Here is a 19,335-nt window from a genome sequence, read left to right on the forward strand (position 1 = left end):
ATACTTCCCATCCTTCCCCACATGATACCCCCCAAACCTTGCAGGTCATGCAGGAACGCAAAGCTATTGCTGACAGAATGAGAGGATAGCTTGCCTCTTACACTGCAGCTACATTGGTGGTACAAAGCAACTGTGAGGGAAGTCACAGGCTTCCAGAGAAAGGCTATTTAACCACATTGTGTGGTCTCTTTAATTAGTATTAGCATATTTTTGTTGCATGTATTTTATTTTGTGTGGTGATGGGGGGAGTCATCTGCCACAGCACACACATGGCAAACATGGCAGTCAGAGGACAGTTGCTACATGGTTTCAATATATATTCTAAGCTGGGCATGATGGCACATGTCTATAATCCTAGCACTTGGGAGGCAGAGGCCTGTGGCTCTCAGTAAGTTCAAGGTCAGCTTATTACAGAGTTCCAAACCAACCAGCACTACCCAGTTAAGACCCTGTCTCCAAAACAACACACACACACTGCATGATATTAGCACAGTGCCTCTGCCACATACTACAGTATAGTCTCTATCTCCAGGGAAGCAGCTATGCCAAAGCATTGTAAATCCATCTGTCTTTTTAAATGCATCATTATTTTTATTTGAGAGAATGACTCACAAACCATGACAAGTAAATCAGGATGAAGGGTTTCTTCCTAATGAATGGTAAGACTCAAGAAGCTAAAATGGGAATTTTTTGAAAACAGGTATTTATCCTGCAAGCCCTAGGCTTCCCAACTATTTTATTTTTATTTTTATTTTTATTTTTATTTTTGTGCAGATAACCACAGCTGTGGTGAGCTCGAGTGCAGTGGCTGTGGTGTCAGAAGACACTGTTAGGCAGCACTCAGGTTTTCCCTGGTGGCCTCTTGAAGGTTGAGGTGCCACTCATTTTCAGGCCCATCCTCTCTTCTTCCCAAGGCTCTATTAGCTTTCTCATGTTATCTTACCAGTCTGTCTTTTACTTTCTTTCTCCAATAGGATAAAAACCCCAGGAAGATGGAGGATTGACCATTTTGAGATTAGCAGTAATACTGACATGTTTTCATACTGGATAATAAAATATACCAGCACTGGAAGAGTGGAAGGTCTACATAGCTCAGTAAACAACACACACTCTCTCTCTTTCTCTCTCTCTCTCTCTCTCTCTCTCTCTCTCTCTCACACACACACACACACACGCACACACAGGCACACACAGGGAAATGTTACAAATGTCCATTCAAAGGGCACAATAAACCCTGGAGGTTTCATGTCATACACCAAACATTCGTTGATGCAGTTTAAAATTCCACATTGCAACTGACCTATAAGAAACTAGTTAGGTTTTGATGAGGCCATTTTTCACAGACTTCAACCAGAATGGTTTGCCCTTAACTGACCGATGCAGGATACTGCTAGGTGGCTTGAGCTGTGTTCTGTGAGATTTGTAACAAAGAGACACTGCTGCTCATACTAGATGTTGGGTTTGAAAAATAAAGCTGTTTTTATAATTTATTTCTGTTACTGTCTATGTGCTTATTATTTTAATTAGTAAGCACAATTTTTCCTATCAGAAAATAACCAACAAAGCCTCACACCACAAGGGCCTGAGATTGTACGTCTAGCTGGAGGGTCCTATAGTCTGTTCATACATATATAATATGGAACTGGCTAGTTCTTTCAAAGTGTAGATTTAGAACTGGCAACATCAGATTCTGTCGTATAGTTGCCCAGATACAAAGCTTTCCTTAAGAGATCTCATTATTTCTAACTGAAATGTTGAAGCTGAATGTAGTGACTCGTGCCTGTAATCCAAGTACTCAGGAGGCTGAACAGGACTAATGGAGAATTTGGGGACAGCCTGTGCCCGATAGCAAGACCATGTCTCCAAATAATATGAGTGTGTTCACTTATGAGTTAGTAGGTAAATAAAAGGGTGAAGTCATGAATGACTCCGCAAAATCTCCATAAGCCTTGTAGACAATTCTAATAATTAGAAATACTTTTGTTCAGTTCTGAGCAGGTAATAGGAATTGCAGTGGCTAACTTCTGGCTCTGTTAAGGTTTTCAAAAGAACAAACGGCTCCTGTGGGCTGGGGAGGGTGTTAAACTGAGGTCTTCATTAGCATGCATCTCCACGTAGCCCTGCTGGGATTCCTAATAGGATTTTTCCCACAAACCTTTGCTTGTGGGCTCCGCTGCAGTTCTGCAGGCTGTGGCTTAATGGTCCTGCCTTTTCCTTAAATAGACAAAGGTACGGCTGAGGTGATTCAAAATGCTGCTGCCATTTTGTTAGATTTTGATGGCATCTGGAATATGCTGAGCCAGGAGGATCACAGTAGCCACTTAGCCTGGGAAATGCAGGCAGGACTGGGCCATTCTCACTGCCTGGAAGTCCATTCAGCTTAGAAAAGTGGAAAGGGTGAGAACATTCTGAGAGAAAGTGGGAAATCCCAAACTGCTTCTTATGAAGTGAGACCCTGAGACAATCTGATGCTTAAGAACTGAAGGATTGATTTAATTTTAATTTTATCTGTATTTGCTTTGCTTTCTGTTTTATTGATTGAAGCAGGGGCTTGCTATGTAGCCCAGGCTGGCCTCAACTCAAACCAGCCCTCTGATCCAGCCTTCTGATTGCTTTGTTTTGTTTTGCTTTTTATTTTAGTTGTTTGAGACAGGGTCTCACTCTGTAGCCCAGGCTGGACTTGAACTTGGAACGATCTTCCTGCCTTAGCCTCCCCAAGTGCTAGGATTATAAGTCACCATTCTAGATGCGTATATAAAATGTTTTAACCAACAGTTAAGGCCTAGCAAGTTCAAGGCCCTTGGTTTAACCCCCCAGTACCATAAAATAATAATCAGTTATGGGAATAAGGATAGTAATGTATACTAGGAAGGACAGGATAGAGTAAGTAAATTCGGTTCTTTTCTGTCATAAGAAAAATAATCATAGGTCACCTTTAAAATGGTGTGTGAGAGACGGAGACTATTTAGGGGTAAGAAATGAACACAGAAAGATTAAGTTATTTGACAAGTAAAGTTGGTTCTGGGAGAGAATGAGGTTGAAGAGTATTGAGGCACAGGTGTCTTTGTGAGATAAGGTTTCAGTCTGTAAACCAGGTTGACCTGGGACTCACTGTGTAGCTCAGGCTAGTGTCACACTCACAGCAGTTGTGTGACACAGCAGTTGCCTCAGCCTCCGGAGTGCAGGATTACCCCATGTCTGGGTATGATGATCAGTTTTTGTTTTGTGTTTTGGGGTATTAGAACCAGCCTGTGTTCTGCAGAGATAATAAAAGCAAAGCATTTGAAACTTAACCATAGCTAGCTAGACCTGACTGACCTGATAGTGGAGCTGCACTGCTCGACGAGGGGAGCCTGATTGGACACATGCAGCTCTGGTCTGCTAGGGTCCCAGCTTTGGCTGTTGACCTTGTTGAGGCAAGCATGATGGCAGGGAAGTGCAGCCTCCAGCTGTTCTAGTGTGCGGCCTTTTTCAAAGATTTGTATGCCAGACAAGAGCTGCTGGCAGAGAGCATTGTCAAGTGTGGCTTTGTTCCCGAGATTTCTTCAGCCTCCGGGTGGCCAGGGAAGTGGCCCCTTTCTGGCTGAGTTACCTGTGGAGGATCAGTCAAAACAGCTCTGGGCCTGGGGCCGTGTCTCTGCTGCAGCCCTGTGTGTCTGAGCACTGGCTGGCCACTGCCTGTAACAGTACATCCTAGGTGGTCACTGCTGCTGGTTTTTCAAGGCAGGCTCTCACTTGATAGCCATGGCTGGTCTGGAACTCATTTTACTGACCATACTAACCTTGAACTTGTGGCGATCCTGCCTTATCCTCTTGAGTGTTGGGAATACTGGTGTGTGCCACCCAACCTGGCTAAGATTTTGTGTGCTGGGGGGTTGGGAGGTTGTTTTTGTTCTGAGATTACAGGTGTGCTGTTAAACTCAGCTTCTAAATTGTTTCTTTCAGACCCAGCATTCAGACCCTTCCTGAGAAGTGCTGAGTAAAGATATGTTCCTCTCATACCTTGTTCCAGCTATCATGTGATAGCATCCAGCATCTTGCAGCTTCTGTATTCCCTATGATCCAGCCAGGGAAGGACTGCATTTGTAGAAAGACCAGTGAGGTCATTAAAATCACCTGCTCCAGAGCTGGACCGGCTCAGTCAGTCCCATCCTGGCTGCAAATTTTCCCACTGGTGGCTTCTTTCTGCCTCAGTTTTCTCTGAGACAGAAATAGGAAGAGTGTGCCCATGTAAGATGAGCCTGTGTGTGTGAAGTGCACTGCAGGGCATCAGGAAAGTGCTGCGAACACAGTGACCATTGCTGTTTCCCCACTGTCAGCCTTCAGCATGACTCCCCAACTCTGTCTCCTGTCACACTGCACCAAGAAAGTGACAGGATACAAAGAGCTCCTGATGCCCCCCAACCCCCAGCTAAAGAATTTCCAACCACACTAGAAAGGTTGAAAATTTGCCATTTTCTTTCCAGAATCTGCTAGCAGAGAAACTGGCTTCTGACGTTTGTGCATTTAAATTAAAGTTCCTTAAATAGAACACATTTATCTGTCCCACGGCTATAGAGGACTTCCTTGTGGCATCAGGAATGACAGAGCTTTTGAGGCCAGCCTCTTCTCTCTGCGTCAGCATCCTCAGGAGCAGGATTCATCACCCTTCACAGAAGACTGGCCTGGGTTATGACCTGTCCCAACCACCTTGGAGCCCTGGCTCTCCCTAGTCCAGTGACGGGCACGAAACCCTTAATGCTTTGCTTCTTGCTGACCTAGCAGAGGAGGTGAGGCAGTGGCATGTAGAATTCCAGAGGAGCTGGGGATGAGAAACCAGCTGCATCCTACCTTCATGACAGATTCTATTAGGAAAAACAAAGGTGATATAGAAGGTAAAGAATGAAGAAAGAAATCAGAAGTACAAAAGGAAATAAACTATTTTGATCTTGGGCTGGACTATAAGAGACACTGTCTCAAAAATATAATGAAACTAAGTTGTTCGTTAGACAATCAAGACATTTAATAAATAAAGCATGTTTAGCCTGTCGGGATGAGCAAAGAAGGTTTTAAGTCATAAAATCTAATGTTGGCAGAAGTGTGATGAATCAACTCAGCTTGGTCTTGCATAGCTCTGCCTTCTTGGAGCAGTGCTAGACAGGGTGTGTCACTGTTTGAAAGGCATATGCTTTTGGGCATGGATGGCTGACTTGAGAAATACCTCTGAGAAGGTGATCAGTCAAGTTATCCAAGGTGTGTGCCCAAAGAGCGCCTAACAGCTGATGATAATGAAATAGTGGAATGGGAACCAGAAGTAGAATCAACATTAACCCCAATAATAAAAGTTTTTAAATAAAATCTCTACTAATTATCCATGTGGTAGAATGAGCCGTTTGTCTCAGTGTTTGCGATGGAATTTTTCAATGTTGCTTGAGCTCATTTCAAACTCCTCAGCTACAGTATCCTCCATCTCACCCTCTAAAGTAGCTGGGGCCCCAGGGTTACTCACCTCATGGCTTGGTCTTAGCACCTCATCCCACTCTACTCATCTTTGTTTCTTATAAGCAAAGAAGACATCTGTATCCCTTGACCTTGGACTTGGCATGTGATATCCTTTGCCTGGTAGTTATTGGAAGTCTGGCCAGTATACAACTATCATTCCTTTGTCAAGGTTGAGCAAGAATTGTCAGACCTGGGGCTAGAGAGATGGCTCAGTGGTTAAAAACACTGGCTGTTCTTCCAGAGGACCTGGGTTCAACTCCCAGCACCCACATGGCAGCTCACAACTATCTGTAACTGCTGTTCTAAGGGATCTGACATCCTCACACAGACATACATGAAGGCAAAACAACAGTGTACATAAAATATAAATAAATTCTTTAAAAAAAAAAGTTGTCAGACTCTCACCTGAAACTCCAGCCACCACTTCCCATTTGTCTTCTTCACAGATGTCTGTGCTCATGGCACTACTAGAGTATTTAGGTGGCCAGAGGTTCACTGCAGGTGGGGATCCCACTGGCACAGGCTTCATGTGCCACCACCGGTGCTGAAGTAGACTGGTGGTACAGTTGTCCTGAGTTTTCCATGCTCCAGTGCGTAAGCCCAGTGAGCCCACTCAGCCAGGCTTGGTTATTCTGCTCTGTCTGCAGTGCCCTCTCTCTGTGGTGAACATGTTCACAATCCTCCCAGGATGACATCCCAGGATGTCACATGATACAAATGGTGTTAGGCAGACATGGCACAGACCATAAGAAACCTTAACTGCTTTTGCAAACCTACTGTATTTCCTGTGAGAATGGCATGTCCCTGTGCTTTCTAGGCCCCAGGAAGGATGATCTACCCAGGCAAGACTCAGGCTTGCCACACTATTGCTGAGAAGCTGTAAGTTGAGCACATATCCAGATGGGGCTATCCTAGCTCAGCCAAACCGTAGCCAACTTGCAGGCACAATACAGATAGTATATGCACAGTCTGAGTTTTCTCAGATGTTTGGACAGTTAAGTAACTGAGTTTGGGGTCACTTGGTCATGCAGCAGTGGCTAATGATACAATCCTCCAGTTGAAAATGCATTATAGCATACTAAGAAACTGTTTAAACGGTCAAAATGACTTCAGAACACAAGCTGTCTAGGTAGAACTACACACAGTGACATGAGCACGCAGACAAATGGAGGGAAACTGCTGTGGGTACTTCTGCAAAATGAGAACCAGAGAGAGAAGTATTGGGTTCTTTGTGCTATAGTCTTAGGTATTGTTTTGTTTCAGCTTTCAAAGAGCACGGGTCTGTTTCATTCCTGTGTACAAAGAAAGCAGAACAGCCTGTCTGGAATAAAGAGCTGGAGTAGAGGTTCCCAGAGGACAGGCAGTCAGGAAGAAGGCATAAAGAGGCAGACAGTGATGGAGCAGGGATGAGTGCTTGCTGAGGACACTGCTCACTCTGGGTCCTCCCAGCAAATATACAATATCATTATTTTAACTGGCCTCATTTTGAAGGAGAGGAAACCCCTGAGATTCAGTGGGGACACTTTGCTGTGACATGACTGACTCCAGAGAGCATCCTCTTGCTGGTGTGCACATCTATTCCCATTGCATGGCTTTGAGCAGAGACTTCTGGGAAACTTCTGACAGGAAGCAGCAGATTTGGGATTGTAGCATCTGAACTCGTACCGGAGGGACTGTAGATGAAGGTCAAGCAGAGAGCATCATAGCACAAGGGATAGACTGCAGAGTCAGCCAGAAACAGAAGCCACGTGCTTGATCAGCCCTGGTAGCTGAGTCATTGTGTTCCAGCTGCTAGATATTTCTAACCTGGCTTTGTCTGCCATAAAAGCAAATAAGCACCTGCCTCACTGTCCCTTCAGTACCTGGAGTCATCAGTCAGGGATTGCTAGCATTTAATGCACATAAGATCACTTGAAAATTAAATGCTAATCTGTACTAAGAGCTGAAACCTGGGTTTTTGTTGGGGAAGTTGAGGAGAGTCTGTAATCTTAAATCACACTCCTACTTAGCCCACCCTTTTGAGAGCAGTAAGGGGTCAACAGGTGAGGCACACCCAAGGAACACTCTATAGAACAGTGGCAGGCTGGTGCCTAGAGAGGAATAAATATGACAAGTTCAGAAGGTCACCAGGCTTCCAAACCAGGAAAAATACTGATGAGTGTGATGAAGACCACTTCTCTAGGAATTCATCAGAAATGTGTTGACAAGCCAGAGGCACAAAAGCCAGCTTCTGGCAGGTGTTTTCTAGGCTGCTCACAGGAACACACACACACCCTTACAGGCTTTGTGTGAAATGCTTTACGCCAGGTTCAGTGTTAATGCTGAGACTTCAGCCTTCATATCTTCATTCAAGAAATAAAGAGGCAAAAACAGAAACTCTCACTGTAGTTTAGGCCTGGTCCTGTACTTAGCTCTGTTCAAGCAAGCCAGTGTCAGAGCAGTGGCAGCAATGTGAACAGAGTCAGGCTGAGCGTCCAGCCCCCTAGACTGCAGGGAGCAGAGCTTGTTGGGACACTCGACCAGGATGCTCCTGTACTTTCTGCCATAGGAATTTTGCTCCTTGTGGGCTGGGAAAAGTGGAAGCTCCCAGGTATCACTTGCTAGTACATTTCATACATTTAAAATAAAATATAAGCCTTTCAGGTTGTGGAGAGATGGTGCAGCAGTTAAGAGCACTTGGTTGCTCTGGTAGAACTGGTTCAGTTCCCAGCATCCACATGGTGGTTCACAACAATCCATAACTCCGGTTCCAGGGATCTGATTCTCTCTTCTAACCCCTGAGGGCACTAAGCATCCACAAGGTACACACACAAACATGCAAGCAAAACAATTAAAATGAATCAATAATTGATTTTAGATTGCTTTTTATTTCCTGGGCTTTAAATTTTAGTTTCTTATTGTGTGTGTGCACGTATACGCTCATAATGTAGGGAGCACATGTGCTGCATCACATGTGTAGAGCTCAGAGCACAACTGCACAGAGTCTTTTCTGGTCTCCTGTCATTGTATGGGTACTGGGGATTGAACTCACATCTCCAGGTTTGGGCAGCAATCGCTTTTATTCACTCAGCCAGCTTGCCCGTCCTATTTACTCAGTCTTTTGAGACATGCCCAAATTATAGTTCTGGCCAGTCTAGAACCTTCTATATAATCCAGACTGGACTTTAACTTGCTATAACCGTCCTACCTCTGCCTCTTCCAAAAACATTTTTGTTGTTTTTCTAAGCTCACCGAAGCAATACGTAAGTATCTTGCCCTTCTCACAAATTAAAACTGTACCAGTAAGACCGAGGCTCTTCAATAGCAGCCCCTGGCCCTACATTGTTAATTCAGTGTCGATGGTTTCAGGTTGTCTTCTACTGAGGTTTCCATGACAACTGATTATTGTTCTCTGGGATGGCATTGTACTCTGTCATTGCACCACTTGTCATTTTCCACTCCTGGATGTGCCTTACAGAGTTTTCTGTCAGTTCATAGCTCTACCTATTTCTTATTTTGTGTGTGTGTGTATGTATGTATTACTGTCTAATAGACTAACAAGGTTTGTTTATAGGCAGAGGCCCTCTCCTCTTTCTCAGATTGCCTGTGAGTGATGATAACGTAGACTTGTAGGTACCTTCTTTGAGTGCCTCTTGTCTCCATGCCCCATCCAAGTGCTCCTGCCTACCACACAAATCAACACACTGAGCGACAACAAGTCCATCATGGACAGCTAGCTTTTCACCATCCATTTTTAGTCCCGGAAGAACTTTTTGGAGGTATGGAGCAGTTGACACGCTGGGGACCGTGGTTGGCCAATGGGAATTTGACAATTAGCTTCCCCTGTGTTTCTTGGGATCCTCCAGCCCTTTCACTAGCCACATTAGCCTTTTCTACTTGTTAGCCTTTGGGTGCCACTGTCTGAGAAGCCATTCCAGATGCTGCCAGAGAGGCCACACCCCCAAGCACCATCTTCTGTGAAATCCTAGAGCACCCAAAGAGCCACATTATGACATAAAGAGAATTGTCCCCACTCCTGCCTTTTGTTTCCTTGAAGCAGGTTGTTCATGCTCCCAAGGACTCACACAGCTCCCCATTAAACTGTTCCACCAACTCCTGAGAGCTCAGACTGTGGAACCAAGGCAGGGGACAAAGAATTGAGGAGACATCTTGGTGGCAGCCAAATTGCACTTTTCTTTAGGATGATGACCAATGTAATTCAAGTGCCACACACATTTGAATCCATTTCAGACTCCAGTAGCTGAGTCCATTGGTATGTAGGGATGATAAAACGTCCCATGCATGCTACAGAAACTTATGTCTGCTTCAGAAAGAATAATTTCCAGTGGCCTGAGCTGGCAGTTTTAGTTTGTTCTTTAGAGCTTAGTTCTACAGCCCTTGAGGCCTCCCAGGCAGGTTGGAGCCCTTTGATAGTCTGAAGGTGCCCGTGTAGGGCAGGAACTCCTTCCCTCCTGTGCTGTAACCATTCAGTGCTGATAATCCCATGAGACCAGTTGAATGTTGAAAACAAGCTGCCTGGCTTGTCTTTAAATTCCCAACTCATAGCCTGGCCTGTTTAGGCAGTTAGAAGATGTCTCTCGAGGGAGTAAGTGAAGGACTGAGACATTGAGATCTTCCCTGAAGTGGAACCGTCACTGCTGGATGGACTCATATCCACCTGGCTTGGGCTGGGAATGGCACCCTCAGACACAGGCTGATCTCTCGCAGAAGAGGATCTGAGCCAGGAATGGAAGTGGAGAGAGAGGGGCCACCAGAGGCGACGAAGGGGTGGGCAACAGTGGGGTACACTAGTTCACTTTTCTGTTGCTCTGATAAAATGCTCTGACTAAAAGCATTTCCTGGGCGGGAAAGGGCCATTTGCCTTACAGGTATCTTTCATTGAGGAAAGTGAGGGTAGGAACTCAGTGGAGACCAAAAGCAGAGACCATAGAGGAACACTGCGCTCTGGCTTGCTCCCCATGGCTTGCTCAGTCAGTCAGCTTTCTTGTGCACCTAGGCCCACCTGCCCAGGGCAGTACCACCCACAGTGGCCTGGGCCCTCCCAATTCAATCACTAATTAAGCCCCAACACAGGCTTGCCTGCAGGCCAGTTTAAAGGAGGCCTTTTCCAATGGAGGGTCTCTCTTCCCATGTGGCTCTAGGTTGTGTCTAGTTAACAGAACACTGACCAGCACAGGGAGAAACCCAGCATGGGTCCCAAGTGGCAAGAGTAACAAGGTCTGGACATTTCACAGAGAGCAGGACTGTTCGCACAGAATACTGAAGTTTGTGCTCAAAATAGCTAGAAGATAGGATTTTACATGTCTACCACAAACAGTAAGTTATAAGTAGGCAAGTTGAAGTGATATGCTCATTACACTTAATAGAACATCCCAGCATGCCCCATAAGTTCCTATCATTATGAAAATGTAAATAAGTTCTGGTTGGACATTGTCCCACTTGAACAGACACTTCATGAAAACAATCTGGTTCGCTGCTATGTCTTCCTCTAGCTCAGCGGTTCTCAACCTTCCTAATGCTCAATGTTTTAACGCCCTTCCTCATGTTGTGGTGAGCCCCAACCATAAAATTATTTTTGTTGCTACTTCATAACTGTAATGTTGCAGTTGTTCTGAATTGTGATGTAAATATCTGTGTTTTCCAACGGTCTTAGCTGACCCCAGTGAAAAGTCGTTTGACCCCCAAAGGTGACCCCACAGGTTGAGAACTGCTGCTCTAGAGCATCGGGTGGGTGGTAGCTTTTCATCAGTGTCCAGGGAATACGTGAAGGACACACATATGTACTCCAGGCATCTCCTCCCTGGAGACATTAACTGGCTTGATTTTCTCCAAAGCATGGAGCTAGTTCCTTACCCTCTTCCCAACAGAGCAGGACCAGGTGCTGTATTGGTGCAGATACAAGCTTACACCTCCGTGGAAGCACACCAGAATCAGCTGAGTGGCCTCGCAGAGTAACAGGCAGCTAAGATGTGAGCTGAAGGGAAACTGCCAGGCAGAGTGCAGAGAGACTTTTCTTTCAATCGGATCGCATTTGTTAAAAGTAGTTCATGGTCCCCAAGAAGGATGAAGGGCAGATCCGACAGCCCTGAGCTGTTGCCCCTTTCAGGTGTGTCTGTGTGCACACAGACCTGTGCATGTGTTATGTTCAGCTACAGATGACAGTGAGCAGAATGGAGACGATGTTAGCACTACAGAGCGTGTTCCTCTCAATGAGAGCCAGATGGCAAGCTTACTGTGTTAGTCATCCGTGCGTACTCTGTCGCTCTGTTTGCTGTGACCTCACCTCATAGTCCTCGGGACAGCATCTGCATCGTAGGAAACAAGGAAAAGCATAATCAAAATGTAATTTTGTACTTCAGGCGTAGCACCTTAGGTCAATGCCGAGATGTAAGTGCTCAGCCACATGTACACAAACTTCACATGCAAGAACGACACCCAACTTGAGCCACTAGCCTCCGGTGGGGACGCAGTTCATTAAGCAAGAGTTTTTGAACAGCTTCTGTGGGCTAACTAGGCCTCATGTTGGATGCTGAGGAGGGTCCAGAATGAAATATGCCCTGAGGCGAGCAAGGACATGGCTGCCAGGATCGAAGATAAGCTTCCAGATGCTGAGCGTCAATGACAGAGGCTTGATCTAGGTTGGGTGTCTGGGAAGGCCACTGTAAGAAGGTGCTGATTAGAGCTGGTGAAATGGCTCAGAGGTTAAGAGCCCTGACTGCTCTTCCAAAGGTCCCAAGTTCAATTCCCAGCAATCACATGGTGGCTCACAACCATCTAGAATGAGATCTGATGCCCTCTTCTGGCAGGCAGGCACACGTGTATACAGAATATGCATAAATAATAGATAAACTGGGTGGTGGTGGTGCACCCCTGTAATCCAGCACTTGGGAGGCAGAAGCAGGTAGATTCTGTGAGTTTGAAGCCGGCCTGGTCTATGGAGTGAGCTCCAGGACAGCCAAAGCTACACAGAAAAACCCTGTCAAAAAAAAAAAAAAAGTGCTGATTCCTTTGAATTTGTGGTCCAGAGCAGGTGGACAACCACAAGGGAAAAGTATGTCTAGGGAGAGGGATTGTGGGAGAAAATGCAGGGTGTGAGATCAAGAGCATACATCTGGGCCAGTGTGCCTGGGTCCAAACTTAGGCTATGCCACTTCTCTGTCTTCTCTGGGCCTCGGTTTCCTCACCTGGGGGATTACAGCAAACTCACAGCAGGTAGATTCACTGCAGCTGGGAGATCACTGCTGGGCATCATAGTACCTCATCTCTTCCCTGTGTGCCCTCCTCTATATCCAATATTGATGAAGACTCCAAGAAGACCATGCTGAGCCAGACCCTAAGTCAGGCTTCAGTTAAAATCCCACAGATAAAGACATTGCATTAGCTACAAGCCATTTTGGTGCACTGTGGAGAAACATCGTGACCTGTGAGGCTCACTAACGGAGATGAGGCCCAGGAAGCAGCAGTCACTGGACACCAACTGCAGGCTAAGAAATGTCCTGCACGTAAGCCTTTTTGCCTCACTTCTCATCACTATGAGGAAATGCCTGACCAAAGGAAGGTAAGGAAGCGTTTGAGAGTCCATCATGGTGGAAAAGTCATGGTGGCAAGAACACGAGGCAGCTGGTCACTTGTCCACAGTCAGGAAGCAGAGGAGTGAAGGCTGCCCCTCAGCATCCCCGTTTTAGTCCAGGACTTCACCCCATGGAACGGTGCTGCACGTAATCAGGGTGGGTCATCCCGCCTCAGCCCCACCTAGAAAATCCCCCACAGACACGCCCATATCTTAGGTGAGTCTTGATCCTGTCAACTTGGCAGTCTGTTTCCACCTTATCTTCCACCATCCAGCACCTCATGAGGAGACAGAGATCCCAAGAGCTCAACTACCAAATGGTCATGCCTCTGTGCACAAAGCCCTGACAGTTTACTCAGCTGCTCAGACAACGGTTTGCTGCCTGGGCCCTTGTGACTGAGAAGGGTGCTCGCCTGGGCAGGCATGTGCTTTCATGCAGCAGAGAGATGAAGACTGCAGAAACGCTGCTTCAGCCAAGTGAGGAGCTCATTAAGCTGCAGGGAGTTCATAATATCTTCAGCATTTCACAGCAGCCCTAGCTCCCTGTGTGCAGAGAGCACCAGCACCATCCTTTAATGATGAAAGGACTAGCTAACCACAGCGCCTAAGCAGCTTTCCATTGACTTCAGTTACCTAGTCCCCGGTTACATCACTGCTAGTGAGATGATTAACAAAACCATGGCAATGTCAGCCGCAGTGAATTAAATGGGAGTAAAGTGAGCTCAGCTTCTCTTTAATTTCCCGCTTGGGGACGACACCTGTGTTCTTTAGCTTCCTACTGGGATTCCCACGTGGAAATGCACCTGGTCGAACTGGACATGTATGTGTCAAGTGCCGGATTCAAGTACGAGGTCACTTCCCCATCCCAGGCTGAGGTACCAGGCTGGTGTCATTGGACACGGATGTCCCTCATCAGGCGTTCTGATGGATCATGTAAATAGAGGCAGACACCTTCCAGGACTGACTTCTGCCACAGAAGATGACATCCCCCTCGCCCAGCCAAACCAAGTGGAAAATTGGATTTGAAGAGCGGGGCTTCCATCACTACCCAGATGCTTCCTGCTGTCTGGATACCAACTACCACAGATCAGCACAGCCCCCCAAGGGATATCACCAACCCATGTGACAAGGAGTGGACAAGGCAGCAGAGTCCAGTTCATGTCATGGGCTGGTTCTTCTTATGCCAGAAACCCTTTATTAGGATTTCCATGACAATCATTACTTTTTCTAATAGGAGACCCTACAAGGAGAATGAGAGAGCCCTGCTTTTAAAGTGCAGCACTGCCTCTGATTCTCTGGGATTTCAGGTGTTACTTAAGAAGCTGACTAAACACCAGTTTCCTCACTTTTCAAATGACGATGATGGCAGTGTGGCTCTTAAAGTGCCTGTGAGAGTGGGGAAGGGAATCCTTATGAAAGCTGCCAGACTGATCCCTTGGGAAATGGGAACTGTGCTTATTACTGGACGCAAATTAAAGTTGATTCTATTTCAGGGTAAATATAAATTAGGTGCTCTAATTCTAACGGAGTGCTTAGACTCCAAATGTGTGTGCGCGCGCACACACCCATGAAGAGCCGGGGACTAAAGAGATGAGCTTGAATCCTAGCACCAATGGAAAGAGAGACTAGTGGTTCTTTTTACACACCTGTGCTGTGCCCGGGAGGCCTCTGCACCACATCAGAGAGCTGGAGTTCACTGTTTTCCTTTCCTGTAAATTGGATTTGTTTTTAGACAATCACACCACCATTTGCTTTCACCTCCACCTCGCCTCGACCCTTGTCCGCCTTCCCATCTCCCCACAAATCTCTCCTATCTATTCTCTCTTCTCTTGTGGCCCACCAACATTAACCAGGGCTGTCTGTGTGACTGTGAATTTGGAGCTGTCAGTCAGGGTGGGGAGCTCAGCAGAGGGTGCACAGCTAAAGAGACTGATTCGCCCTTTCTCAGAATCTACCAATAGCCAGTATGTGAGATATAGAGAGTAAGGCCTGAGAGCCCGCCCCTTCCTTGATTGATTGTTGGCTGGACCAGTCCTATGTGGGCTCTATAACTACCAGAACTGTGCATTGATGATTCCTGTAGTTGTATGAGTCTAGACAATGGCATTTCCCAGACCTTCACTTTATCTTCTCTTATATAATTCCCACTCTCCTCTCCAGTGTTCCTTGAGCCTAGAGCAAGTGATAACACCTTATTTTCTGAGGCAGGGTCTTTCGATATGCTGGAGTGTTTGCTAGGCTAGCTAGTTAGCAAATGATCCACCTGTCTTTGATCATTTAGTACTGAAGTTCCACATGCTGGAATTAAAACTCAGGTCCTCATTTGTACAACAAAAACTTTTTTTTTAAACTTTTATTTTTTTATATTAATTACAGTTTATTTACTTTGTATCCCAGCTGTAGCCCCCTCTCTCATTCCCTCCCAATCCCACCCTCCCTCCCTCATCTCCTCCAATGCCCCTCTCTAAGTCCAATGTAGGAGAGGTTCTCCTCCCCTTCCATCTGACCCTAGCCTATCAGGTCTCATGGGGACTGGCTGCATTTTCTTCCTCTGTGGCCTGGTAAGGTTACTCCCCCATCAGGGGGAGGTGATCAAAGAGCCAGGAACTGAGTTCATATCAGAGATAATCCCTGTTCCTATTACTAAGAATAACAAAAACTCTTTTCTGCTAAGCCATCTCCTAAGCCGCTGGACTCCATTTGCTTTTGTTTTGTTTTGATTTAAAAAAAAGAAACATGTCTTGAGACCTACTTCGGTTATGAAATAATACTGATTTTAGGTTATGCAAAGTGAAGTTTGTTTTTAGAAATCATTTATCTGTTATTCATTAGTGATATGGTATAGTTCAGTTCATATCTTCACTAGGTTTTTATATTCTTGCTGTTTTATGAAATAGTCTGAATTAAATATGACTCTAGAACATTCAGATGAAATTTGAAACACGTTTTTTTCCTAATCATGAATTAAGCAATGTGTTCTTTGACATAAAAACAAATACGCAAATAATAAAAGAAAAGATGGAAACATTGAACTTTACCAGAATTTAAAGTTGCTGCTCCAAAGGGCCCCATCAAGAAAGGTAAAGGGGGGCTGCAGAGCTGGCTCAGACATTACACTTGTTCCTACAGAGGACCGTGGCTCGAGTCCTACCTTGATTCTGTGGTGGTGCACAACTGGCGGAACTCCAGTTCCAGGGGATGTAATGCCTTCTTCTGATCTCTGCACATACGTACATGCAGGCGAGACACTTACGCATAAGATAAAAGAATCCATCTACTAAATACAGCTTTAAAAGTGAGTTAAATGTCATCTGGCCATGGAGGCACAGGCCTCTGGTTCCAGCATTGAGGAGGCTGAGGCCAGAGAATTTTGGCAAGTCCAACCTGGCCCATATAGTGAGACTCCATGTGTCAAGGAAAAAAAAAACTGAAATAAATAAAAGGCATGGCAATGTATTTCAATAATCCCAGTACTTGGATGAGAGAGACAGAAGGATCAGGCGTTCAAGGTCATTCTTGACGAACACAGTGAGTTCATATCCAATCTGGGATATATGAAAACTTGCCTCAGAAAAACTAGCTAAAAGACAGCCTCCAAAATGGTAGGAAATAATTACAAATCCAGACAGATTATAAGGGATTTGAACTTGAATAAATAATACTGACACTTTAAAACAAACAAATAACCCAAGTCTAAACATGGACAAAAGATTAGATAAATCATTTCTCTGAAGAAGATTTGTACATATCTAAGATGATCTTAGGTATCATGAACCAGCACAGGGGCAGGGTCAAGCCTCCAAGGTAGCCCCTCCCTATCCCAGAATGCCTGTAACAAGCATGGAGGCTGTGGGGAAACTGGAGACTCCCATGTGTTGCTAGGGCATGTATGAACCTGCCAGGATGAAATATATTTCCTTGTATTCTAAACTAGAAGAAAATCAATAAGTAATAAAAGATAAAAGGAAGTTTGGATTGGTGTGATACCCCCTCCTCACTTCCCCTTCCCCTTTAACCCTTCAATGAAACTAACTGCCACCACCCTGCTTCCTGCCCTGTGGCCGTGCTAAACTACACCCAGAGGCCACTTAGGACCTTTAAACTAAATTTGTTCTAAGTTGTCTTTTTCAACAATAATGAAGTCTCACCAGTCTATTAGAAAAGTCATTTGATTCACAGATCAGCTCCCGTGTACAAAGTGCTTTGTAACCTCTGCGACTTGATGGGACCCTGTTCTATGCACTTTCTGTGAATCTCGTTGAATCCTCATTGCGGACCTAGGAGGCTTCAAGGGAGAAACTGAGACTCAGAGGGTTATAGGCACAGGAGGTGTTGGGGCCGTGGCAGCTGCAGGCAGCCTGCTTAGCAGGCTTGGCCACACATCTCCCTAGATGCAAGCAGGGTATGCTCAGTCGGCTGCGAGCAAATACAGTGGTAGCAAGAACCACAGCAGTTCTTGTTCTGTTTTTTAAGAGAGAGCTGTGATCTCTTCTTTTTTTTTTTTTTTTTTTTTTTTTTTTTCAAAGCCCTGAATTCAGCTTTTCCTGACGCCCAGGCAGGCATTCACTGCTATTTACTTGCAAGGCACATGTTCCTGGCTTCCAGGGGTGAGATGTGTTTCTCTTATCTAAGCCAGGCCAACTGGGCTTTTTCTCGGTTTGTAACTGTCTGCAATCCAGCATTCTCCCAGCAGGTTGCTGGAGCTCTGAATGGTTCTACACCTGAGATATTTGCTGCAAGAAGCCCATTAGCCAAATGCCTAAGGCTTGATGCTTGTTTTCCAGCTTGCTTTGTTTTCTTCGGACATACTGCTTTGTTTGCAACACAGTAATTGTTCCACGGCCGGTGATTCCTCCATCATAAACAAGAATATGAATCAGAATGTGCAGGCAGGGGAGATGACAAATGTCTGTAGGCTGCTCCTGATGTCAAAGCCACACTGCAACGCCTCTGCAGACCTCGCCCATCCTGCCCTCACGGCCTTCGCAGCCCAGCTGCTACTCTTAAGTGGGGGCACAGGGGCAAGCCTGAGCCCAGTGGAGGTTGATAAGCCCAAACATGTGCTCAGAAAACAGAGGACCTCTGTCTAGGCTTAGAACTTACCAGGAGGGCACCTCAGGTCAGTGCCTAGCCCTGAGGAAGAGCTGTCCAGTTTCCCAGGGGACTTGGGTCTGGGTGAACGCTCAGCTTACCAAAGGAACCCTGTGAGCAGAACCCTGGGCTTCTTGCAGGCAATCAGGCTTTGGTACAGACCCGCGGTTCCCCATGTGGGTACAAAAGCCCCTTAGAAGATAGCCAAGCCCGAAGCTAGCCTGGATCTGGATCTGCAGGCCTTTCCAGATGAGGCCTGGCAACCCCTTGACCAGCAAGAAGACAGTGGCCCAACATGGGCATTTGCTTCCCAGAAGCTTCTGTGAAAGAGTGAAGAAGAGCCTCCCAGGCCCACAATGGTCCAGAGCCAACCCTGGCATTCAGAAGATGAGCCTTGACCAACATTTAGAAGATGAGCCTTGACCAAGCGAAGGCACTTTCAGATAGGAATTAATCTCAATAGGTAGAGTAGCATATACAAAGGCCTTGGTTTGATCCCTAGTACCACATAAACTAATCCAGCCCTTGAGAGGGTAGAGCCAGGAAGAACAGAAGTTCAAGGTTACCAATGAGTTCTAGGTCAATATAGGGCTCCCTGATACCCTGACTTAAATAATGAAAAGGAAGAAGAAAAGTGAACTTTCATCAGAAATACCCTAAGCCTTGCCTCCTGCTTCTCGGCCTACTTCCCCTGTGCTGTTGTTTTCTATATCTTTTCTCACTGTGCATTCCTTCCTCTCCTCCCCTTTCTCTCCTCTTCCCTGTGTCTTCTCTCTCGCTCTCTGTTGTTTGGTCTTTCCTTCTATCTTGTCTTTTTCCTGTGGGTTCACACTCCTGTCCCCCTCTCAGCTGAAGCACTGCTTGGCTCCCTTACCCTGGTACAGCCTGGGGGAGATAAGGCTGCCATCTTGCTCAGGTGCCAATGGCCTTCCTGAAGGACATTTGTTTTGTATATAGCTTAAGTTGCATGAATTTGGTCTGAGAAAAAAAATGAAACAAAGCCAGAGGGAGAACAAATTCAGACACCAGAGTGGTCTGATAGTCATTTCTGTACTGGCAAAACCTTTGTCTCAGCATTGATCCCTGCCCTTCCAGCATCCACTCCCCTATCTGGTGGGGGCTCCACAAAGATGTCAAGTGTGGCCTAAGTGTTCACTACTCATGTGTAAATTTCCAGGCAGTGGACAGAGGGT

Source organism: Meriones unguiculatus, chromosome 14 (genome assembly GCF_030254825.1).
Source record: "Meriones unguiculatus strain TT.TT164.6M chromosome 14, Bangor_MerUng_6.1, whole genome shotgun sequence".
Classification (NCBI taxonomy): Eukaryota; Metazoa; Chordata; class Mammalia; order Rodentia; family Muridae; genus Meriones; species Meriones unguiculatus.